The following is a 25,372-nucleotide window of genomic DNA, read 5'->3' as shown; positions in this document are numbered from 1 at the left end:
AGTTTTAAAAAATTCCAGTTTCCACTGGAAGAAAGTTGATGTAGGCCTAATCATTAGATTCTGAGGGTAACATTTCCTTCGGCAGATATTCATGGGCAAATCCATCATTTTGAGCCATTCCCTAGCCCAGTCTTGTTTTCTTCTTCTTCTTCTCTTTTTTCTTTAAACATAGTGCCAAAGTCAATGCCAGGGCTGGTTTGTCTGCTGTTCTCACAACTGTCAAAATAGTTAGGAAGACAGAGAGCGTCTGCTTAAAAGTGAGGTTAAACTAACAAATGTTGTTTGAAAGTGTATGGGGTTGCTTGGCAAATTCGTGGTTAGATAAGAGCAATTTGTGTCAAACAATTTTTATCGTTTACGGGGGCGTTTACATAGGATCTGCCAATTACATGTTCGTTGTTATTCGTATTCTACAATAAATTTGTTTTCTAATTACCAAAATAAATAATTCTTATAAAAGAAAACCATGAATATTTTTTATTTATTCGGCTATAATTAGAAAGTAACGCCTTCTGTGCTGTAGAAGTACTTGTGTATCGATTAGAGCATCACTTTTATGGATTTTCAATCCTTGATCTCTTTGACCAATCGTACCATGTAGTGCCGCCAAAATTTAAATGCACAGCATGCTCCCATGAGAATGTAGGAGGTTGTATATTGTACAACAGGTGAAGTTGAAGGTGTGGTTGGATTTGAAAACATTGTGAGTTGTAACATAATATTTGTGTCAGTCACGATATGTTTTAGATTATTTACAGCTATGGTGCATGCACGTCGTTACTGTTGATATATGTGTGTAAAATCTTTTGTTTACCTTTCCAGTTGTCTGCAGGTGGGTTTCTCAGTGACCCGTAATTTTACTGTTTAATTATTTAATGTAAACTACTACTACTGCCACATGTGAAGTATAAAACTAAACGATTTAGTAAACTTTAATAGTTATATTTGCAGCTGTCATTTAGAAGCGGACAATATAAGAGAACTGCGTTTCAGTACGGCATCAAGTTTTGTGAAGGTGGGCGTAAAGAGAATGTAAATCGCATTACTATTGTGTGGAGAATAACAAAATTCTTGCATTTGATAATTCATCAAAAAAAGTCGCCGAGACATAACGCCTCTAACCGCGCGGCATCGTTTCTGTGAATCGAGGCTGAAAGAGTACAAGTAAATTATTTTGAATTATGAACACTATGTTCCCTTTGCTACAGTATAACTTCTCCCCGAAATTATCGAGTGATATTGATGGCCAGCAATTATCGGTGTCGTTCGGACGCGTGGGGCAGCTCTTCCATTTAATAGACTAGTGTCCATTATAACACAGTCTGCATTATTGCTCGTCGTACAAGTCATGCAAACTAAGTTGACACTCGTCGCTGTGGCTGATGTAACGAACTGTAATGGCATTTCCAGTATGCTTTCTGTAGATGTAATGTGAGTTATCAGAACACAATGTTGGTAATGGAGGATGTACAAAAATAGTATTTTAGCAACATAAAGCTCATCCCAGAGATACTTAAGTCAGAGATAAGTAGTGCATCTTTGTACGTAACAGTTACATTTGCTTAGTGCTACTATATCAGCTGTTGGCCCTCAAACTTACTATAATTTGTACGGCTTATTGTTTGCCCACCAGAAAATGGGAGAAAACTTGTGTTCCATAATGGGGAAGGAATTGCTGAGGTTATGTAAAGTAAGTTAATACCATCCATCTTTAGTTCTGTTGAAATGCAGATTTCATTTAGTTTGCTGATGTTATATTTCCGAACGCTTCAGCTTGCTTACTGCGTATTTATTTATTATTTTACTTGTCGAGGTAATGAAGTTATTGCAGTACTGTTAGAACATTACATGTCTTGTAAAAGCACATACTGGTGCTCGTTATGTCTTTGTTTTATTTTGTGGTTAAAAAGAAATGTAGAAGGCATTTGCTAGACAAATTTGATTTTACACCGTCCCTTCCTATATCGATGGACTCAGCAAAACACTGGTAATTTCTAGCAGTAGGCCTAACACTCAGGTGTTCAACTAGGTGTAGCCAGTCTTACAAATAGTCACATTTTCATTTCTTTGGACAGTCGTTTGATGGATCACATTGCAGTTTGTAGTATCCTAATGTAAGATGTCGGGGTATTGGTCTATAAATTGGTATAGAATTAATTCCGATATAATTCTGTCTGGTTGGAACGAAATTCAATTCTGATGACACTAAGTCTGTAACGGACATATGTCTGTAATGTTGCAGCAATAGAGGAAGGGGGAAGCAGGCATGAATTTTCTCCCAAACTGTGTAGAATTGAGACGAAAGGTCGATTTAGGTAAGAAAGATATTGCAGATGTTTGGTAAGCAGTTTATTTTTATTGCAGTGTATATTCTCGGTAGGCCTGTTAAACAAAAACATACTGTTGAGCTTAGAAATTTACTAATTGACTGCATTTATGTGATGAGTGTAGTGAATAGTGATTAAAAACCTGATAAGCTATGTATTTTATGAATGACTTGCCTCTCCACACGAGGCAAAAGATTTTAATTTGATTTGAAGTTTCGGCAGTTGTATTGAACCTTATGTCCATCCAACTAACATCCTGATTTTTCTTCTAACAGGGAATATGCACAGTAACAATTTTATTGAATTACTGAAGTGTGTTCAAATGTATGTGAAATCTTACAGGATTTAACTGCTAAGGTTATCAGTCCCTAAGCTTACACACTACTTAACCTAAATTAGCATAAGGACAAACACACGCACCTATGCCCAAGGGAGGCCTCGAACCTTCGCCAGGTTCAGCCGCACAGTCCATGACTGCAGCGCCTTAGACCACACGGCTAATCCCGCGCGGCTATTGCTGAAGTGTTCCACCCAAGTTTCAGTGGTACAGAGATACTGAAGTACCTTCCAATGAATAGTAAGATGCTGTAAAAATGGCATAGAACAGTAGTTCTGTTCTACTTTGTTGTCTGTAGCCACTTCAGAATGAGTGAACAGAAATTATCAGGCCCACATATCATTCAAGCATATTTCTGCATAAACTTCATACTCAGGGTATACTAGGAGCCAAAGGTCTAATTGGGTTTTGGAGCAAAATGGCCCTTTTGGTCAACCCAGTTGTTAGGCTTGCCCATATAACCCAGAGCATTGTCAGGTTCAACAATTATTTGCCCCCAGGGAATTCGCCACTCTTTGGCAGGTTCATGCTTGTCTACCACGGGCCCCCAGCCTTTCCAGAACTTTTTCCCTTCCATGCTGTATGCCTATCCTCATGCTATTCTTTTTCCCCTCCCTTGGGGAACATGTCTGGGGTATTATTGGGAATGTTCTGCATTTTGTCGCTGACTTGCTAACAGTCTCAATTTTCTTTCTGGTTCCCTTTTCCATTCTTTGTTTCTCTTCACTTCCCGTCCCTCCGCTTTGCCGTTTGAGGAGCCTCTTTTCTTATTGTGCTCTCCTGAAGGCCGGCCCACGTGTCTGACACGTAAAAGGTGACTGGGTAATGCTTAATTCCCAGGCCCGGGTCGACAGGTAGGGTTCACACATACCCCCTGGTACAGGCCAGGCCCAGGGAGGGGTGATTGCCTGAGCTGTAACCTTCCCAAATTGCCATTAGCCCCTCCGTCAGGTGTTTAGGTTGTGTGACCTGAGGTTTGAACAATCACCTAAGGTGGGTGTGCCCCCTTGTTAAGGGGGGCCCCCAGTTGGAGGGAGTGCACCCTCAGAGATGCTGGCAATTGTGGGGGATTTCCTCATGATGCGTCAATCTTCCTCTCTGTCGACGTCGACGAAACTTAAACGTAATGAGGGTTCTTAATCGAAGACCCTTCCTGCTGCACCACGGTTCCTTGTGGTATCATGTACTGAAGATGGTCAGTCCCTCGCCAAGGTCAGTCCGTTTATTATTCAGAAAGGTGTTGATGCCATTGCTGGCCCTGTGAAATCTTGCTCTCATTTACGGAATGGCACTTTGCTTTTGGAGATGGCTTCAGATTCTCAAGCACAACTACTACTTGCTGCCTCACTTCTCCACGGTTATCCGGTCCGTGTTGAGGCACATAGAACTTTGAATTCTTCCCGTGGTGTAATTTGCACCAGGCTGCTTGATGGTCTAACCGAGGCAGAAATACAATCTTACCACTCCGATCAGGGTGTTATTGCCGTCCATCATGTAATGAAAAAGGTCAATTCCTCCTTGGTGCCCACTCGCACTCTTTTCCTCATCTTTGATAGGGTGGTGCTCCCATCCAAGATTAAAGCAGGCTATAAAATCATCACAGTCCGGCCGTACATTCTGAATCTGATGCACTACTACCAGTGTCATCGTTTCAACCACACTTGACTGTCTTGTCAAACGCGCCTCCTTCTCCCTGCTGTATCAACTGCACTGGTGACCATGCCGCCGCCTCCTGGGATTGTCCCGTGTATCTAGATGAGCGGGCTGTTCAAGAGGTTTGGGTAAAGGAAAAAGTGCCTTACCCAATAGCCCGTAAGTTGCTGGCTAGTCACAAACCCTGTGTTTTCCTATCTGGCACCTAGTTCAGTTCTTGTTACCCCTCGTTCCATGAAGGACGCAGCCATGCTGACATGCGACCTCAAATTTGTCTCTGAGATTGTGAATCGCCCAGTGTCAAGATAGCAGTGCTGCGCAACAAACCATCAATCTCTCGTCTAAGGGGACAAAGCTACCCCCTACACAACCGGCAGCCAGGAAAGGACAGGAGTACTCCCGGGAAGACTTTGTCTGTCCCTCCAACCAAACAAAACCCAAGACTTGTCATAAACAGTGAGAATGGGAAATGTTTGATTGGATTACACTGGCAGCAGATGCCTATAAGATCAACACTATGGGCTACCCACTTGTACACTGATGCAGGTGAAGACACGCTTGCCATTTGGTGGCAGATTCTCATGGTTTCTCAGACTTATATGTTCCTTGCTGTTACAGACTTCTAAGTAAAGCAGCTGTCAGCCCGAAGATTGTTTTGAACATCACAGTGCTTCACTAGGTGTGGTCTTTTTGGAGGTGGTATGCCATTATTTTCCTTCAAGCTTTGAATTGACTGAGTTGGCCATTTACAGGGGCCTACAGTTCAATGTGGATTCTGAACTGCGATCAAACTAGGCATTTTTGCATCAAAAATCATTGCCAGAGGTGAAAGAAGTGATAGTAACAAAGAAAAATCCTAGGATTGGCTGGGGATTGAACCAGAGACCTTTGGATTTGCATCTGCCCCTGTACTGCTGAGCCACAGAGTAACACCTCCAGACTTCTAGCAGATCAAATTACCTCTGAGTAGTGAGACATTTGCAGTACAATTAAATCATAAGTAATAATAACTGGTATGGGGCAAATAGCAACCCCAGCCCAAAGTAGGAGCTGGCTGCTGTCCTAGTTACTGAAGAGGAGCAGAATTATTTTAGATTTGCCTAAGTATAGGAGATATTGGACTCTGGGATATTCTCCTATTCCTACAAAAGCGGAGGGGTGAGGATGTGTCAGTCTACTAAGTATCAAGGCATAAGAAAATTCAGGTAAACAAATTAAGAATTGAGGTAGTTATGGAAGTGTGCACTAAAAATGCTGTGCTAGTCCCCTATACATCTACCTTTCTGTTGAGGTACTCAATAATATATCACTGAGGATGAAAGTAATATGCAGTAAGCTGCAACTGGCAAAACCATCTGCTTTTCTTGGGCCTACTTCATTCTGACAAGTCAAATGAGATGAAATAGGCCTTGAGTTTCTTTGGGACACTGCTCTGGTGAGAAGCTCCTCCAATATGTGGTGCTTGTGGCATATTAATTCCAACATGTCACCTTTTAACTGATTATATTTTGTATGTGGACAAAATGGCAGTCTACTTTGTTTGCAGATGTTAACTTCTTTTTTCACAGTTGACTGAACAAATATGGTACAACTTTTAAGTCTTTGTGAACCGTTTAACCTGCCTCCTAAATAGTTAGATGGTAATGAAGGTTGCTGACTTGTCCAATGTCTTGAAAGAGATCAGCCAGGCATGATATCCTGAGTTGTTTTAGCCTTCTGTCATATGTGATTGAAGGTGGTTTTAGGACAAATGCTACACAATCGGATAAAAAGTATCTGGACACTTACAAGTTGGTTTAATATGGGGTGGCTTCACTCTTTGCGTTTATGATGGTTTGAACTCTGCTACGAACATTTCCAATGAGGTGACTGAATGTCTGGAGGAATGGCAGTCCATTCTTCCTCAAAAGCTTAAACCAGAGAAGTCAACATTCCAAGTCGTCCCAAAGGTTTCCTATGGGTTCAGGTGGGAATTCTGGGTAGACCAGTTAATTTCAGGAATTTTGTTATTAATGAACCATTGCTTCACAGATGTTGTTTTATGAGAGGGTGCATTGTCATGCAATTGCAATCACTTGTATTTTCCATTCTCACCACTCAGGGGCTCTGCACTCGTTAGCTGAATATGGGCTTGGTGACCCTGGAGTTCTTGGTAAGCGCCACCAGTCCTCTGTCACCGTAAGCTCTGGTCATTCTTCAGTGACCACCATGCAGTGCGGCAGTGGTATTTGTGTGTTTCGGAGGACGAGGTTCTTGGCTTCACCGCCTGGGCCTCGAGGAAGGTACACACTTCTATAAAAAAAAAAAAAAAAAACTCAACCTCAAAGTGTGCTACGTGCTGATGAGGTGAATGGCTGTTGAGGTAAAACAGTCTTTAGCGGGCAACCTCTGGAGCAGGTGCCACCCGCTAGTTGTATAAGGCTTGCTCAGGCATGCAGGGCTCTACCTTGGTTGATGGTTGTTTCCCTAACATCTCGTGGTATCCCTATGGAACTGTCTCGTGAAACTACTACTATTGCAAGGATGGGTGTACCGTCAGTCAGCACCTACACCCACTTCTCAAAGAGAGCTCGGTTGGTCAGTTGTCCTGTAAAGAAGTCTCAGAATCATAGTAACAATGTGTTAGTGTGCCATAACTTTCATTGTAATCAAGCTAACCTTTGAGAAGATATCCCATTTCTGTATTCACAAGGCACTGGAAGGTATTGAATTGTCTCTGAAAAGTGTCAAATGGCTTCATAATGGAACACTTGCAGTTGAAACTGCTAATTCCAAGCAAATATCTAAGCTTCTGGGATGTAAGGCGTTAGGTGACTACCCAGTTGAGGCTGAGTTGCATAACATCCTTAACTTTAGTAAGGACGTGGTTACTCTGATATAATGGAGGTGGACTCCGCAGAGTTACGTGAAGAATGGGAAAATATGGGTGTCACAGAAGTGCAGAATTAACTTATATGAGTAGAGTCAATGGCAAATTGGAAAAATAGGCAACATTTATTCTAACGTTTAGTACTCCAGAATTATTTAAACATACCTTTGCTGGCTATATCCATCTTAAGGTTCGCCCATTTGTTCCTAACCCATATGATGCTACAAATGTCAAATATTTGGCCATACTACTTTGGGATGTAATGGGAAGTCTATGTGTGGCAATTGTGGAAGCTGAGCTAACGAGTCGGGCAATTCTAGTACACTTCCTCCGAAATGTGTAAACTGCCCTGAGAATCACCCAGTGTGAAGCAGAAAGTTTGGGGTTTACAGTGAGGAAACGAAACTTCAGCAGTTGAAAGTTAAGATATTCATACCTTATGGTGAATCTAAAAAAGCTATGCAACCACTGGTTTTTGCAACTTCTTTTGCATCAGCCCGTAAGACACCAGTCGGCAAGTGTGATGCCTCCACACAAACTCGGAACACAGATTCAAGTAAGAGCACATGCACTTGTCCATGTACCTGTGGGAGAAAGGCTCCACTTGCAACTGATGTCGTTCAGAAGCCGTCAGCAATAGGCTTACCATCTAAGCCATATGCCACTGCCCAACATCAGAAACCAACTAAGCCATCCCCGCAACCTGGGCAACCACCTCCTCCTGTCAGTAAAGGAAAACATTCCTCAAAAAGTAGTTCTAAGTTCAAGAAAGCCGTAGTTGAACCTTTGGATTGGCGAGCTCTCCCCCCCCCCCCCTTCCCCCCCCCCCCCCCCCCTCACCACCACCATGCGGTGATTTAAGTGCTGGAAGTTTGGGCACATGTCTTCCCACTGCACTTCCAGCACCGCATGTCGAGACTGAGGACGTCCACTGCAATACTCCATGTGTACCTCCTGCCACTTGCATCAACTGTGAAGAGCACCACTCCCCCTGCTCGCCAGACTACCGTGTACTCCAAAAGGAACGGAAAATCATGGAGTACAAGAACCCTGGACCAGTTGACTTACACAGAGGCCAAAATGTAAATTTGAAAGATTACACCCCATTCGGTTGACGGTAACATATGCTGCAGCTACGTCGTCATTGCCGTCCAAAGTGCCACTGGCTCCTCACACTGTGCCGCAAACAGTGGGCCCTCCAAGCCACCATAATACTTCTACCCCCTTGCTGGTAGGTGGCAAATCTTCCTCTGTTGCTCCCAAAGCACCTACTTCGGAAGTAAGGCACGCCCCCCCCCCCCCCCCCCCCAAATGCAGGGGACATCGGACCCATCCCCCTGCCAGAGCAGCAACAGTTTCCTTCAACTCCTCTTGTGCGGAAGGGGTCTCTTGGGGTCCTCTCCCCCAAGGTCTCCACTAATGCCATGGCGGACACTCGCCAGTGGCTCAAGGAGCCAAAAGCTGCTGGACGAAGAGCTTCATGGTCTTCCTACTTCAGAGTAGTCCTCCCAGCAAGCTCCTAAAGAAAAGCAAGAGGGCAAGCAAACAAAGAAGTCTGCTAAGAAAAAGGACCATCTGGTGGCGCCAACACCACCACTCCCTACCAATTCTGCATCTGATTTGGCAGTGGAGATCTTAGCATTCCCTGCAGACCTGGATCTCACTGATGCCTCATCCACCACAGAAATGGTTACAAATACTTAATCGGTGGCAGCAGGTGACACTGAGGTATTTCATACCTCCCACCTGTGTCGCTCTGTCCCTCCCTCCCCCCGCTGTGCGCCGCTCTGTCAGGAGATAATGGTGAAGCAGAAGGTACCCTTTCCTGTTGCCCGGAAACTATTGGCGAACCTTAAAGCGAATGTCCCTTTATCTGGAAGCTACAGCACCGTGTTAGCCTCTCCCCGTCCCACGAAAAACATGGCTACGCAAACTTTTGACTAATAGTTCAGTTCTGTGGTGGCAAAGTCGCCTCACCTTCAAACTGATACTGCGTCTCCCGCTTCCTGGGCTGTAGATTCTGCTACCCGTTCTTCGCCCTCACTGCTGAAGACAGCTGTAACATAGCCAGAGAACTGTCAATTCAAAAAGGATTATTCCGGGGAAGATATCTTGCGTACCTCGAGTTTGCAGCCGACGGGCTCTTCTGCCAATTGCCAAAAGTCAATACAATCATCCAAAGGCAAACAGTCTTCCCCCTCTTCAACTCGTCAGTCCTTTTCAGCTGACTGACAGTGGGGAAGCGGTGTTGATCCTGCTGAGTTGATGGGTGAAGATCCTCCACCTGTGAATTCCAGTGGCCGTTCTCCCTCGATGGCTCATCCTAAGCAGCCACCCAGGTCAGTGTTTCTTCTTCATTCGCTGGTGTTTCTAAATTTCATGGCTCTTTTACAATGGAATATCCGTGGCCCTCTATCTAACAGGGCGGACCTCCAGCTGCTCCTGCGAGCGCAATGTCTGCTTGTAGTCTGTCTCCAAGAAATCAAGCTATGTCCTGAACACCATTTTGCTCTCTCCCATTTTACTTCGCTACGGATGGACCTTCGCGTTATGGTGGGATTCCTGCATGTAGTGAGGTCATGCTGCTTCTAGGAGATGATGTTTGTCATGGTCCTATCCCCTTGCAAACCCACCTGCAAGCAGTTGCTGCCCATGTTTTGCTTCTCGAATTTACCTTCTTCCTGTGCACCATTTATATTCCTCCGTCTTCTGCTGTCACTAGGGCGGACCTGATGCAACCTGTTGCTCCTCGGTGACACCAGTTCCCATCATCCTCTTTGGAGCCCACCTGTCGCCTGCCCAAGAGGTTCTCTTTTGGCAGATCGTCTTAATCATCTTAATCTTGTGTGCTTTAACAACGGCGAAGCCATGTTTCTCTCTGATTCCAAGCACACTTACTCCCACTTAGACATCTCGATCTGCTCTGCCCAGCTTGCTCGACGTCTTGAGTGGTGTGCTCTTTCCGATACTCAATAGAGTGACCACTTGCCTTGCGTGACTCGTCTGTACACTCATACCCTGCCACAGCGGTCCACTCATTGGAAATTGTCTCTAGATGGTTGGAGGCTATATTTCCTTGACAGTCTTTGATGAATGGCCGTTTCCCAGCTGTGATGATCAGGTCGAGCACCTCGTGGACATTATTCTCTCGGCTGCTGAATCCTCTATCCCTTGTACTACTACATCTCCCCGTCGGGTCCATTGGTGGACTGTGGAGTGCAGCAATGCGATTTGTGCCCGACTACGTGCTCTTTGTGTCTTTCACTGTCATCCTATGTTAACGAACTGCATCTGCTACAGGAAACTAGGTGCGCAGTGCCGTTGCACTATTAAGGAAAGCAAGAAAGCATGCTGTGTTTCCTTCACCCCTCATTCAACAGATTTACTCTGTTCTCTCGTGTTTGGGGTGGCCTGTGCCAGCTTTTGGGCACTATTGCCCACTCCCAGATTCCTGGTACTTCACGGAGGTTTCAAGCTCCACCCACTACCGTCCTGCATTCCTTTCTCAGAAACAGGCAGAGGCAGCTTTTGCAAACTCCTTTCTCTCTTTGAATCAAGAATGCTACAATAATCCTTTTTCTATGAGGGAGTTCGAGCGTGCTCTCTCCTCATCCGAGTCTTCTGCTCCTGGGCCCGATACAATCCACGTACTCATGTTGCAGAATCTTCCTCCCGTGGGCCAACGCTTTCTCCTCCATACCTACAACCGTATTTGGACTGACGATGAATTTCCCACGCTTTGGAGTGAAGATACTATTGTTCCCCTACCTAAGCCTGGTAAAGATAAATCTCTTCCTTCCAGCTATCGTCCAATTTCCCTTACCAGCAACGTTTGTAAGGTGATTGAACGCGTGATCAATGGTCGATTCGTGTAGTGATTGGAGTCGCACAATCTTCTCACTAATGCTCTGTGTGGGTTCCGAAAGTGCCACTCAGTGGTTGATCATCTCAACACCACGTCGACGTTAATCATGAATAATTTCCTGCAGAAGCAACAAACAGTGGCCACATTCTTTGATTTGGAGTAAGCCTTTGATACCTGTTGGCGGACAGGCATTCTACATACTATGCACACATGGAGCCTTCGCGATAGTCTTCCCACTTTGATCCGGGAATTTTTAACAGACTGAGTTTTCCGGGTATGTTTGGGTTCCTCCTTATCCCACACCTTTTCACAGGAGAATGGGGTGCCTCAGAGCTCCAAACTGAGTGTCGTCCTCTTTGCCATAGCCATCAGCCCAATTATGGACCGCCTTCCAGCTGGCATTTCCTACTCTTTCCGTTGACACTTTTGCTATTTATTGCAGCTCTCAGTGGACGTGTCTCCTGCAATGCTGTCTTCAGCCTTGTCAGGACCGTCTATTCGTGCAATGTCACAAATGGTTTCCGCTTTTCTCCTCCCAAATCCGTTTTCGTCAACTTTTGGTGGTACAAGGCGTTTCGCCCGCCGTCCTTGTAACAGCCAAAATGCTCTCACATTCGTGGATGCAATGAAGTTCTTAGGGATTACGTTCGATAGGAAACTCGGTCACCCCATGTGTCCTACCTGGCTGCATGCTGCATCCGGTCTCTCAATGTCCTTCGCATATTGAGTGGTACCTCTTGGGGAGCTGACCGGGCTGTCATCCTCCGCCTCTATCGATCTCTTGTCCATTATAGATGCATTGTCCACTCGTATCTTACGCTGTCTAAATACAATACACCGTTTGGGGATCTGTCTCGCCACTGGTGCCTTCCGTACTAGCCCAGTTGAGAGTCTCTACGGAGAAGCTGGTGAACAACCCCCCCCCCCCCCCTCCTCACCCCAGGGGGGCCCAGCTCTTTTACAGATACACACATGGTGAGCACGGGGCCCCGAGCTATTACAGCCTTCCTTCTTTCCAGGGCTGCATTTCCTTCCCCTTCCCCTCCTTTCCTCTCCTTGCTCCTTCACCCTCGCCCTTTCCTCTCCCTCTCTTGGTGTCCTTGCTTATGTTGGCCCCCACTATGCTCCTGGTTATGTTGGTTTTGCAATTTAGCTTTGTTGCGTAATCACCTCCCTTTGGCACTCCCTGGTCCCCCTCTGGGGTTTGACCTCCATTACTAAATTTCTCTTATGTAGTGTGAGCCATTTGGGGAAGAGCACCTTACCTAGTGTCTCCGACGTGTGCCCTCCTAGTTCATTCCATTTTTCCTTTCACGTCGTTGTCTGATGCTAGAGTGCATAGCCAGCACGGTAGCCAGTCCATGTGGTGGGGTCACTATGTACCCTTTGGGTTGAGCCCCCTGAATACATAGGGATCACACTTCTGATACCTGAGCTGTGACCTCCTCATGCAAGCCTTGGAGTGGTTGCTCGTCATCCTGGAGCATCGTAAGTCCCGGCAATGGCCGCCGTGCCAAACGGCCCTTGCTGTGGCTGTGTGGCGCCCGTGAGGAGAGCCCCTGATCGGAGTGGGTGGTATCAGGGCGGATGCTATGCAAATGAAACGCGTACGGGTCCAGAACCCTGGCCATTCTTCTGCGGCCATCTCTCTGCGTGGAACTGATTCTTCTATTGCTGCTTCTCCTGCCCCTTCGGCCTTCCCTTCCATGGCTACCCCCTGGGAAGAGGGTCAGGCCCGTTGGCTAAGGGAAAAGCCTTTCTCCCACTATCTGGTTTACAGCAGGACTGATGGGGATACTTTCACCAATACCAAACCTTTATGCCCCCAGGGGGCTCGCGGTCCTTCGTGAGTACGTGCGTGGCGAGCACGGGGCCCCGAGCTATTGCAGCCTTCCTTCTTTTTCCGGGCTGCATTTCCTTTCCCTTCCCCTCCTTTCCTGTCCGTCATCCTTCCCTCTGACCTCTCCTCTCCCTGTCTTGGTGTCCCTACTTATGGTGTCCCTACTTATGGTGTCCCTACTTATGGTGTCCCTACTTATGGTGTCCCTCCTTATGTTGGCCCTGCTATTCTCCTGGTTCTGTTGACCTTGCAATTCGGCCTTGTTCTGTAATTCCTTCATCCTTTTGGTATTCTCTGGTCCCCTCTGGGGTTTGACCTCCATCACTAAATTTTCTTCCGTAGTGTGAGCCATTTGGGGAAGAGCACCTTACCTAGTGTCTCCGGCGTGTGCCATCATCATTGATTCCATCGTTTCCTTTACGTCGTTGTTTGACGCTAGGGTCCATAGCCAGCACGGTAGCCAGCCCGTGTGGTGGGGTCGCTATGTACCCTTTTGGTTGAGCCCCCTGAAAACACAGGGATCACACGTCTGATACCTGAGCTGTGACCTCCTCATGTAAGCCTAGGAGTGGTTGCTTGTCGTCCTGGAGCATCGGAACTCCCAGCAATGGCCGCCGTGCCAGACGGCCCTTGCTGTGGCTGGGTGGCGCCCATGAGGAGAGCCCCTGATTGGAGTGGGTGGTATCAGGGCGGACACTATGCTCATGAAACGCATAAGAGTCCACAACTCTGGCCGTTCTCCGGCCGTCTCTTTGACTGGAAAAGATTCTTCACGTGCTGCTTCCTCTGCCCCTTCCGCCTTCCCTTCCGTGGCTACCCCCTGGGAGGAGGGCCAGGCTCGTCGGCTGGGGGCGAAACCTTTCCCTCGCTATCTGGTTTGCGCCAGAACTGATGGGGATACTTTTACTCATACGAAACCTATGTTTTTTGTTGAACACATCGAAGACAAGTTTGGCGAGGTGGACTCTATCAGCAAGATGCGGTCTGGGTCGCTGTTGATTAAAACTGCTTCAGCTACCCAGTCTGCAGCTCTCCGTGCCTGTACCCATCTTGGTACGATTCCTGTGTCAATTACCCCACACCAGTCCTTGAACATGGTGCAAGGTGTAATTTTCCATAGAGACCTCCTCCTTCAATCTGATGAGGAACTTCGGGACAATCTAAGCCGGCGGGGGGTTCACTTTGTTCGGCGGGTTCAGAGGGGTCCGAAGGACAACCGCGTTGACACTGGTGCCTTTATCTTGGCCTTTGAAGGGGACACCCTCCCTGAGAAGGTCAAGATTATGGTCTATCGGTGTGACGTGAAGCCATACATCCCACCACCTATGCGATGTTTCAAGTGTTTGCGTTTTGGCCACATGTCTTCGCGCTGTTCGCAGGCCCCCCTCTGTGGTGACTGTGGACATCCGTTCCATGAGGGAAGTTCCTGTGTTCCCCCTCCTGTGTGCGTAAATTGTCGTGGGAATCATTCTTCACGGTCACTGGATTGCCCAGTGTATCAGAAAGAGAAAAAGATACAGGAGTATAAGACTCTTGATCGTCTCACCTATACCGAGGCCCGTAAAAAGTATACACGCCTTCATCCAGTGACCCTGACAACTAGTTATGCTTCAGTAGTATCTTCACCCCCTCCTCCACATTCCTTACCCCAGTCCCGAACCCCTTTCCTCCCCCCTCCCCCTGCGGTTCCCACACCATCCCCTCCGGGCACCGCTTCCTCTCCCCGGCTGGAGAAGTGTCCTGCTTCTTCGGCGTCTGCCGGTCATGGGCGCCCCTCGCGGGATCCCCCTTCCCGGCACCTTCCAGGCCAAAGGTCTGCTGCCACGCGGCCACCACGAGAACCACGGTCTGCGGGCCCCCAGATCGCCCGCTCTCTTTCTGTTCCCGATCTTGCTGTGGCTGGCTCCATTTTGTTGCACAGCCCTCCACGATCCCAAACAGAAAGAAAGAAGAAGCACAAGTCCCGGGACAAGGAGTCTCTGGTGTCGCCAGAGGTCTCGTCCCCATCTTCACAACCTGACTCTGACCTGTTATTCATGGATGTCGCCCCCTCCTTGTCGGTGACGGGTGGTGACTCACCGGCATGACTGACATTAGCCTGTTCACCCCCCAATTGACTCATCGTTCTTTGGTTATCCAATGGAACTGTAATGGCTATTACCGTCACCTACCGGAGTTGTAATCCCTTCTTTCGTTTTACTCTGCGGCTTGTGTGGTTCTCCAAGAAACTCATTTTACTGGTGGTCACTCACCAACCCTCCGTGGCTTCCGTGCTTTCTGTCGAAATCGGGTCGGCCCCCTACGGGCGTCTGGCGGAGTTTGCACGTTGGTCCGAACGGACATTGCCAGCACGTGGATTCCTCTTCAAACTACATTGGAAGCAGTTGCTGTTAGGATCCACCTGGACTCTGGGGTCACAATTTGCAATCTGTATCTCCCTCCTGACAGAACTCCTACACCTGCCTCCTTAAGTGCCCTCCTTCAGCAACTTCCTCCTCCCTTCCTTATACTTGGCGATTTTAATGCACATCATCCCTTGTGGGGCAGTGCATTTCCATCTAGTCGGGGTCATCTCATTGACCAGTTTATTACCAACCACGACTTGTGCCTTCTTAACGATGGCTCCCCTACCCATTTCAGTGCCGGTCATGGTAGCTTTTCTGCCATTGATCTTTCTCTCTCTTCTCCCTCCCTCCTCCCTTCCCTAAAATGGTCACCGCACGACGACCTTTGCGATAGTGACCACTTCCCGTTGATTCTCTCGCTCCCTTCCCGCTCCCCCATGGACAGATCACCTCGTTGGTCCTTCCAACGTGCCAATTGGCCTCTGTATACTGCACAGGTCGTTTTTTCTCCCTCATTGTCGGATGGTATTGATGATGTCATACGTGACATGTCTGACGCGATTGTTCACGCTGCTAGCCTTGCTATCCCGCGCTCATCTGGACCATTTCGCCGCCGGCAGGTCCCTTGGTGGAGTTCGGACATTGCCGTTGCCATCCGTGATCGCCGTCGAGCTTTGCAACACCTTAAGAGGCATCCATCCGTTGCCAATCTTATTACCTTTAAACGCCTTCGCGCAAAAGCCCGTTACTTAATCAAACGGAGCAAACGGATGTGTTGGGAACGCTTTGTTTCTTCCCTCGGTTCTGCTGTCCCTCTGTCGCGGGTATGGGCTACACTTCGCTCTCTCCAAGGTTGCCATCGGCAGTCTACCCTCCCGGGTCTTCACCTCCCGGATGGCCTTTGCACGGACCCGTTGATTCTCGCGGAACACCTTGCGACCCATTTTGCAACAGCGTCGGCATCAGCCTCCTATCCGGCTGCTTTCCTTCCCCAGAAACAGCGGGCCGAAGCTTCCGCCTTATGTTTTACCCCCAGCCAGTCAGAATCATACAACGACGCTTTTACTGAATGGGAACTTCTTTCCGCACTCTCCTCTTCTCATGATACGGCCCCTGGCCCAGACTCCATTCATAACCAACTGCTTCAACATCTCAGTGCTCCACAACAGCGACATCTTCTCCGGGTATTAAACCGTATTTGGCTCCAGGGTGACTTCCCTTCTCAATGGAGGGATAGCATTGTGGTTCCCGTCATTAAGCCTGGTAAGAACCCCCTGTTCGTCGACAGCTATCGGCCAATTAGTCTGACGAACGTTGTTTGTAAGTTACTTGAACGGATGGTAGCCTGTCGGCTCACTTGGGTCCTCGAATCTCGGCGTCTGTTGTCCCCTTACCAGTGTGGCTTCCGAGAGGGACGGTCTCCGATCGATCATTTACTTCGCTTGGAATCCGCAGTTCGGCAGCCATTTTCCCAGCGCCGCCATTTGGTTGCTGTATTTTTCGACCTTCGCAAGGCCTATGATACGGCTTGGCGCCATCATATCTTACTTACACTTCATGAGTGGGGTCTTCGGGGCCCACTCCCAATTTTTATCCGCCAGTTCTTGTTTCATCGTTCGTTTAGGGTTAGGGTTGGTACAGTTTTAAGTTCTCCGCGAACCCAGGAGAATGGCATCACTCAGGGTTCCGTATTGAGTGTACTTCTGTTCCTCATTGCTATAGATGGACTTGTGGCCTCCGTCGGTCCTTTGGTCACTCCTGCTCTGTATGTGGATGATTTCTGCATTTGGGTTAGTTCCTCTTCGATGGCCGCTGCAGAGCGGCAGCTCCAGGGTGCTATACGGCGTGCCTCTGCATGGACCATCTCACACGGATTTCAGTTTTCTCCTTTAAAATCGCGAGTGGTCCACTTTTGTCGCCGTGTGACAGTCCACCCCGATCCAGAGCTCTATCTCAATGCACAACGATTACCTGTGGTCCCACAGTTTCGTTTCCTTGGCCTTTTTTTCGACAACAAGCTCACTTGGCTGCCTCATATCAGACGCCTGAAGATAGGATGTTTCCGTAAACTAAACGTCCTTCGCTTCCTTGCCCACACCTCTTGGGGTGCTGACCGTTCCACTCTCCTCCACCTTTATCGGGCCTTAGTGTTGTCTCGCTTGGACTATGGTTGTCAAGTTTATGGTTCAGCTGCCCCTTCTACATTGCGCCTCTTGGATCCGGTCCACCGTTGTGGTATCCGTTTGGCCATCGGTGCCTTCCCGACTAGCCCTGTTGATAGTCTCCTGGTTGAGGCTGGGATCCCCCCCCTTTCCGTTCGGCGCTCCCAGCTTCTGGTTTCGTATGCAATCGCTGTCCGTTCCTCTCCCACTCATCCTTCCTATTCTATCCTGTTCCCTGCCCAATGAAGTCGCCCACCTGACTCCCGTCCTCGGGCGGGTTTACCCGTTGGGCTCCGCCTAGCGTCTCTTCGCCGTGATTTTCAGCTTCCTTCCTTTTCCTGTGTCCCACGTTCCCTCCCCAACACACCTCCTTGGTTAGTTCCTCGGCCCCGAGTTCGGATGGATCTCTGCCGAGGTCCGAAAGATTCCGTTCCCCCGATGGTGTTCCGTTGTTTTTTCCGCCGCATTTTATCTGAGTTTCGGGATGCTGTTGTTTTTTACACTGATGGCTCTAAATCTGCTGATCGTGTGGGCTATGCCTTCACCTCCTCTGTAGGCATGGAAAATCATCTCCTGCCAAATGCATGTGGGGTGTTCACTGCGGAATTGATGGCGGTCTCCCGGGCCCTGGCCTTTATTAAACAGTCCAAGCTCAATCGCGTTTTGTTATGTACAGACTCAATGAGTGGCCTTCAGGCACTTGACCAGTGTTTCTCCCGTCATCCCTTGGTCTCCTCCATCCATGACCATCTCGCTGATCTCCACCATGCTGCTTGTTCTGTTAGCTTCCTTTGGGTCCCTGGCCATGTGGGCATCCAAGGAAATGAGCTTGCTGATCGTTTGGCAGGGGGAGCAGTCACTTATCCCCCATTCCCTGTCACCCCTCCTGTGGCGGATTTACGGCTTCATCTCAAATCCCACTTTGCGCAATCATGGGCCACATCCTGGGAGGCTACCTCCTTGTCTAATAAACTTCGTGCGATTAAGGTGACACCTGTCCCATGGCGTTCTTCCTTACGCCTCTCGCGAAAGGATTCAACCACCCTCTGTCGTCTTCGCATCGGCCATACCAGGCTGACCCATGGTTTTCTTTTGCGTGGTGAGCCACCCCCACTTTGTGGTTGTGGAGCTTTCCAGTCAGTGGCCCACATTTTGGTGGAATGCCCCCTTCTTTTAGCTCTGCGTACTAAGTACAGACTTCCCTGCACTTTACCCTTAATATTAGCAGACGATTCCCGGATGGTTGAACTGGTTCTCAGTTTCCTCCGTGAAAGTGGTTTTTATTCTCAGTTTTAAGGATTTTCATCTCCCTCTGGAGTAGGGGCAGGGCGGTGAGGGTTGGGATGTCTCCCACTGTAGGCTGTGCTTGGAGATTCCTGACTCCCCTCCCTGGCCATGTTCCTTCTTTTTTCCCTTTTACTGTTTTTATCGCCTTTTAGGTTTGTTTAATCCCTTCTACAATCCGCCCTTTTACACTCTGGCGGTTGAACGCTTTTAAATAGCATGTGGTCTTGCTTGTACTGCATCACAGGTGGGATATTTCCTCTCTTGAGGTTGCCCATTTACTGACTTCCCTCCTTGTGTTTTTATCATTGACGACACAACTGCACTTTTTTAGCCTTTTACCTTTTACCTTTTATCGTTTTTGACTCTTCTGAGCTGTCCCTCTGTCGGAACTGACCGCCTTTGTAACAAGGGACTGATGACCTTGCTGTTTGGTCCCTTCAACCCCAATCAACCAACCAACCAACCAACCAAACCTTTATTATTTGTGGAACAAATTGAAGACAAGTTTGGCGAAGTGGACTCCCTGAGCAAGATGCGGTCAGGTTCGTTGCTGATCAAAGCTGCTTCAGCTGCCCAGTCTGCGGCCCTTCGTGCCTGTACCCATTTTAGCACAATTGCTCTGTCCATTACCCCCCACCAGTCTCTAAATATGGTTCAAGGTGTGATTTTTCATAGGGACCTCATCCTTCAAACTGAAGAGGAACTTCGGGACAATCTCGGATGGCGGGTTGTTCACTTTGTTTGTCATGTTCAAAAGGGTCCTAAGGACAATCACTTTGATACTGGTGCCTTTATCCTGGCCTTTGAAGGGGATACCCTCCCTGAGAAAGTAAAGATTATGATTTATCAATGTGATGTGAAGCCATACATCCCACCTCCTATGAGGTTTTTTTCAGTGCTTGTGTTTTGGACACACGTCTTCCCGCTGTTCACAAGCCCCTCTCTGTGGTGACTGTGGATGTCCACTCCATGAGGGGAGTCCCAGTGTTCCCCCTCCTGTGTATGTTAATTGTCACGGCAATCGTTCACCACATTCACCAGATTGCCCAGTATATAAGAAGGAAAAGAAGATACAGGAGTAAAAAGTCCCTCGATCGTTTAACCTACACAGAGGCTCGTAAGAAGTATACACATCTTCACCCTGTGTCCATGACATCTAGCTATGCTTTAGTTACATCTTCACCCCTTCCTCCCCCTTCCTTACCCCAATCCCGGACCCCTCTCCTCCCCCCCCTCTCTTGCGGCTCCCACACATTGTCCTCTGGTCGCTGCTCCCCCTCCCCAGCCGGAGAAGTGTCCCACTCCTTCAGTCTCTGCTGGTCAAGGGCACCCCTCCCGGGATGCACCTTCCAGGCCAAAGGTCTGCTGCCACGCGACAACTGCGGTCTGTCGGCCCCCAGGTCGCCCGATCTCTTTCTGTTCCCAATCTTGCTGCTGCTGGCTCCCTTATACCACACAGCCCTCCTCGATCTCAACCTGAAAAGAAGAAGAAACATAAATCCCGGGACAAAGAGGTCCCATCCCCGGCTTCACCACCAGATTCTGACCTGTCGTTTATGGATGCCGCCCACTCCTTGTCGGTGAGGGGTGGTGACCTGGCGGTATGACTGGCTGTTGCTGTTAGGGTCCACCTGGACTCTTGAGGTCACAGTTTGCAATCTTTATCTCCCTCCTGACAGGACTCTTACATCTGCTGCCTTAACTGCCCTTCTTCAGCAACTTCCTCCTTCTTGGAGATTTTAATGCTCATCATCCCTTGTGGGGAAGTGCATTTCCATCTAGATGAGGTCTTCTCTTACATCAGTTTATTACAGACCACGACTTGTGCCTTCTTAATGATGGCTCCCCTACTCATTTCAGTGCTGGTCATGGGACCTTTTCTGCCATTGATCTTCCTCTTTCTTCTCCCTCTCTCCTCTCTTCATTACACTGGTCGCCACACGACGACCTTTGTGATAGTGACCATTTCCCGTTGATTCTCTCTCTCCCTTCCCACTCCCCAATGGACATGTTACCTTGTTGGTCTTTCCAATGCGCCGGTTGGCCTCTATACACAGCACAGGTCGTGTTTTCTCCCTCTTTGTCGGGTTGTATTGATGACGTCCTATGTGACGTGTCTGACACGATTGTTCGCGCTGCTAGCCTCGCTGTCCCGCACTCATCTGGAGCATTTCGTCGCCGGCAAGTCCTGTGGTGGAGCACAGCCATTGCCATCTGTGATCGCCGTTGAGCTTTGCAACACCTTAAGAGACACCCATCCATTGCCAGCCTTATTACCTTTAAACGCCTTCGTGCTAAAGCCCGTTATTTAATCAAACAGAGCAAATGGATATGTTGGGAACGATTTGTTTCTTCCCTTGGTTCTACTGTCCCTATGTCACAGGTATGGGCTACACTTCGCTCTCTCCAAGGTTGCCATTGGCAGTCCACCCTCCCAGGCCTTCACCTCCCAGATGGCCTTTGTACGGACCTGTTAGTTCTTGCGGAGCATCTTGCGACCCATTTTGCAATGGCATCAGCATCAGCCTCATATCCGGCTGCTTTCCTTCGCTGGAAACAGTGGGCCGATGCTTCCACCTTATGTTTTACCCCTTGTCTGTCAGAATATTACAACAAACCTTTTACTGAATGGGATTTTCTTTCTGCACTTTCTTCTTCTCATGATACAGCCTCTGGCCCAGACTCCATTCATAAACACCTGCTTCAACATCTCAGTGCTCCACAACGGCAACATCTTCTCCGGGTGTTTATCCGTATCTGACTCCAGGGTGACTTCCCGTCTCAGTGGAGGGATAGCATCGTGGTTCCTGTCCTTAAGCCTGGTAAGAACCCCCTATTTGTTGACAGCTATCGGCCAATTAGTCTGACAAATGTTGTTTGCAAGTTACTTGAACGGATGGTTACCCGTTGGCTCAATTGGGTCCTCGAATCTCGGGATCTATTGTCCCCTTACCAGTGTGGCTTCTGAGAGGGACGGTCTCCGATCAATCATTTACTTTGCTTGGAATCCACAGTTCGGCAGGCTTTTTCCCAGTGTCGCCATTTGGTTGCAGTATTTTTTGACCTACGCAAGGCCTATGACATGGCCTGGCGCCATCACATCTTACTTGCCCTTCATCAGTGGGGTCTTCGGGGCCCACTCCCGATTTTTATCCTCCAGTTCCTGTTCCATCGGTCATTCAGGGTTCGGGTTGGTACTGTTTTTAGTTCTCCATTGACCCAGGGGACAGGCATCCCACAGGGTTCTGTCTTGAGTGTACTACTTATCCTAATTGCTGTCGGTCCTTTGGTCGCCCCTGCCCTGTATGTGGATGATTACTGCGTTTGGGTTAGTTCCTCTTCGATGGCCTCTGCAGAACGGCAGCTCCAGGGAGCTATACGGCGTGCCTCTGCATGGACCCTCTCACATGGGTTTCAATTCTCTCCTTTAAAATCGCGAGTGGTCCACTTCTGTCGCTGTACTACGATCCACCCTGATCCAGAGCTCTATCTCAATGCACAACGATTGCCTGTGGTCCCACAGTTTCATTTCTTAGGTCTTCTTTTTAACAAGAAGCTCACTTGGCTGCCCCTTATCAGACTTCTGAAGGTAGGATGTTTCCGTAAACTCAATGTCCTTCGCTTCCTTGCTCACTCCTCTTGGGGTGCTGACCACTCTCTCCTTCTCCGTCTTTATTCTGCTCTTTTTGTCTCGCTTGGACTATGGTTGTTAAGTTTGTGGTTCAGCTGCTCCTTCCACACTGCACGTGCTGGATCCAGTCCACCATCTTGGTATCTGTTTGGGCACTGGTGCCTTCCGTACTAGCCCTGATGATAGTCTCCTGGTTGAAGCTGGGATCCCCCCCCCCCCCATCCCCTTTTTGTTTGGCGGTCCCAGCTTCTGGTGTCTTATGCATTCACTGTCCGTTCCTCTCCCACTCATCCTTCCTATTCTCTCCTGTTCCAAGACCATGGACGTCACCCACCTGATTCCCGCACTCTGGCGGGTTTACCGGTTGGGCTCCACCTTGCATCTCTTTGCCGTGATTTTCAGCTTCCTTCTTTGTGCTGTCTTCCTCGCTCACTCGCTGTGTGATATGATCTGACTCCCTCAGTGCCCTTCAGACTCTGGATGATCCAGATCCAGTCAACACCATTGTTCGACGGATTGAGGACTACCTCCATTTGTTCCCAGATGGGGGAACCCAAGTGATGTTCATGTGGGTTTCTGGCATGTTGGTGTGGCTGGTAATGACACTGCTGATGCTGCAGCCAAGGCCGCAGTCCATCTTGGTCGACCCGCCTCTTACTCCTATTCCCTCGCAAGATATTCATACTTTTCTATATCGGCGTATCACGTCACATTGGCATCACCATTGGTGCTCCCTCCATGGGAACAAACTCAGGGAAGTCAAATCTCTCCCAACAGCCTGATTTACTTCCTCCCGGCCGTCTCGCTGTGAGGAAGTAATGTTAGCTCGGTTGTGAATAGGGCACTGCCGATTTAGTCATTGCCACTTGTTGAGTGGCTACCCTGCAATCAGCTGTCCTTTCTGTAGCCACCCATTAACAGTCAGACATTTACTGATCCTTTGCAAATATTTTAGCCACTTATGTCTCAGGGCCGGGCTGTCATCCGCTTTGCCGGACATTTTAGTGGATGACGTGCAAGCTGTGGCTTGCGTTTTAAGTTTTTTTTAAAAAACAGTAATATGACAAAAGAGATTTGATTTCTACTTGGTGACTCCAGTGTCTCGTCGCCGTCTTTTAGATACTCTTCTGTAACATCTTGACGTTTTAGATTTGTTTTTCTTCCTTTCTGCATTCGACCTCGAATCGGTTTTTTACCCTCACAGTCCCAGCATTCTATGGTTCTATACTGGGTGCTTATGACCTTAGTTGTTTTGTGCTCTAAACCCCCCCCCCCCCCCCCCCCCCCCAAAAAAAAGAGAGAGAGAGAGAGAGAGAGAGAGAGAGAGAGAGAGAGAGAGAGAACTGTCTACTATATATATCTTCCTCCAGATGGTGCAGTACCCCTAAATGTATTGGCTGCACTGATTGATCTCCCTAAACCTTTTCTACTTTTGGGAGATTTTAACACTCATAACCTCTTGTGGGGTGGCATCGTGCTTACTGGCTGAGGCAGAGAAGTCGAAAATTTACTTGACCTCTGCCTCTAAAATACAGGTGCCCCCACACATTTCAGTATGTTACATGGCACGTATTCGGCCATTGATCTCTGGGTTTGCAGTCCTGGACTTTTCCCATCTATCCACTGGAGAGCCCATGATCCACGATGACTTGTGTGGTAGTGACCACTTTCCCATCTTCTTGTCACTCCACCAGCACTATTCCCTTGGACATCTACCAAGATGGACTTTAAACAAGGCAGACTGGGACGCTTTCACATTTGCTGTCACTGTTGAATCTCCCCCACATTGTACCATTCATGTAGTAGTTGAGCAGGTCACTAGAATGATCATTTCTGCAGCGGAAAACGTGATCCCTTGTTCTTTAGGGTGTCCCCAGTGAAAGTCAGTACCTACGTGGTCGCCAGAAATCACAGAGGCCATTAAAGAGCATCAGCGAGCTCTACAGGGACATAAGCGGCACATTTTCCTAGAGCATCTAACAGCTTTGAAATGATTCCGTGCCCGTGTTCGCCAGCTTATAAAAAGACGGAAACAGGAGTGTTGGGAGAGGTAAGTCTCGACCATTGGGTGCCATAAGTCACCTTCCCATGTCTAGACGAAGATCAGACGTGTTTGTGCTTACCAGACCCTGACAGGTGTTGCTGGCATTAACATCAATGGTGTGTTAACTACTGATGCAAATGCAATTGCCGAGCACTTTGCTGAGCACTATGCTTGAGCCTCCACGTTAGAGAATTATCCCCCAGCATTTCGCACAGTGGATGGAAAGGAAAGCCCTTTTGCTCACTCAGCATCACAGTGAACCCTATAATGATCCATTTACAGAGTGGGAGCTCCTCAGCGTCCTTGCACAGTGCCCCGACAGCTCCTGAGCCAGATCGGATGCACATTCAGATGATCAAGCATCGCTCATCTGACTACAAGCAACATATTGTCATCTTCAACCAGATCTGGTGTGATGGCGTCTTTCCAATGGAATGGCGGGAGAGCACCACATTCAAGTGCTCAAACCTGGTAAAAATGCGCTTGATGCAGATATCTATCGGCCCATCAGCCTCACCAACGTTCTTCATGAGTTGTTAGAACGTATGGTAAGTCGGCGGTTGTGTTGGGTGCTGCAGTCACGTGACCTACTGGCTCCATGCCAGGGCAGTTTCCACCAGAGTCGTTCTACCATTGATATTCTAGTTTCCCTCGAGCCTGATGTCTGAACAGCCTTTTCCAGACGCCAACACCTGGTTGCCATCTTTTTTGTTGTACGAAAAGCTTAAGACGCAACCCGGAAACATCACATCCTTGCCACATTATATGAGTGGGGTCCCTGGGGCCCACTCCCGATTTTTATCCAGAATTTCCTGTCGCTCCATACTTTCCGTGTCCAAGTTGGTGATTCCCATAGTTCCCCTCATATCCAGGAGAATGGGGTCCTGCAGGACTCTGTATTGAGTGTCTCTCTGTTTTTAGTGGTCATTAACTGTCTAGCAGCAGCTGTCGGTCTCACCTTCTCTGTATGCAGATGACTTCAGCATTTCGTACTGCTCCTCCAGTACTGATG

The 25,372-nt window shown here is 48.3% G+C and overlaps 1 protein-coding gene across 7 annotated transcripts in view; it reads left to right on the top strand.

Annotated features, from left to right (window-relative positions):
• The first annotated feature begins 560 nt into the window (after positions 1–560).
• LOC126267471 (PC-esterase domain-containing protein 1A-like) overlaps positions 561–25,372 on the top strand; it is a 230,704-nt gene continuing 205,892 nt past the window's right edge. For 2 of the 7 annotated variants that reach the window (XM_049972745.1, XM_049972742.1), the window contains exon 1: positions 1,535–1,690. The gene's annotated coding sequence lies outside the window, so the exon portion shown is untranslated. Of the gene's footprint in view, positions 833–1,534; positions 1,691–25,372 lie in introns of those variants that run through there. The other 5 variants (XM_049972746.1, XM_049972747.1, XM_049972748.1 and 2 more) reach the window with 5 other exon arrangements.

This window comes from Schistocerca gregaria, chromosome 4 (assembly GCF_023897955.1).
Source record: "Schistocerca gregaria isolate iqSchGreg1 chromosome 4, iqSchGreg1.2, whole genome shotgun sequence".
Classification (NCBI taxonomy): domain Eukaryota; kingdom Metazoa; phylum Arthropoda; class Insecta; order Orthoptera; family Acrididae; genus Schistocerca; species Schistocerca gregaria.
Note: the sequence above shows the minus strand (reverse complement) of the source record. Positions and strands in the feature narration are given on the sequence as shown.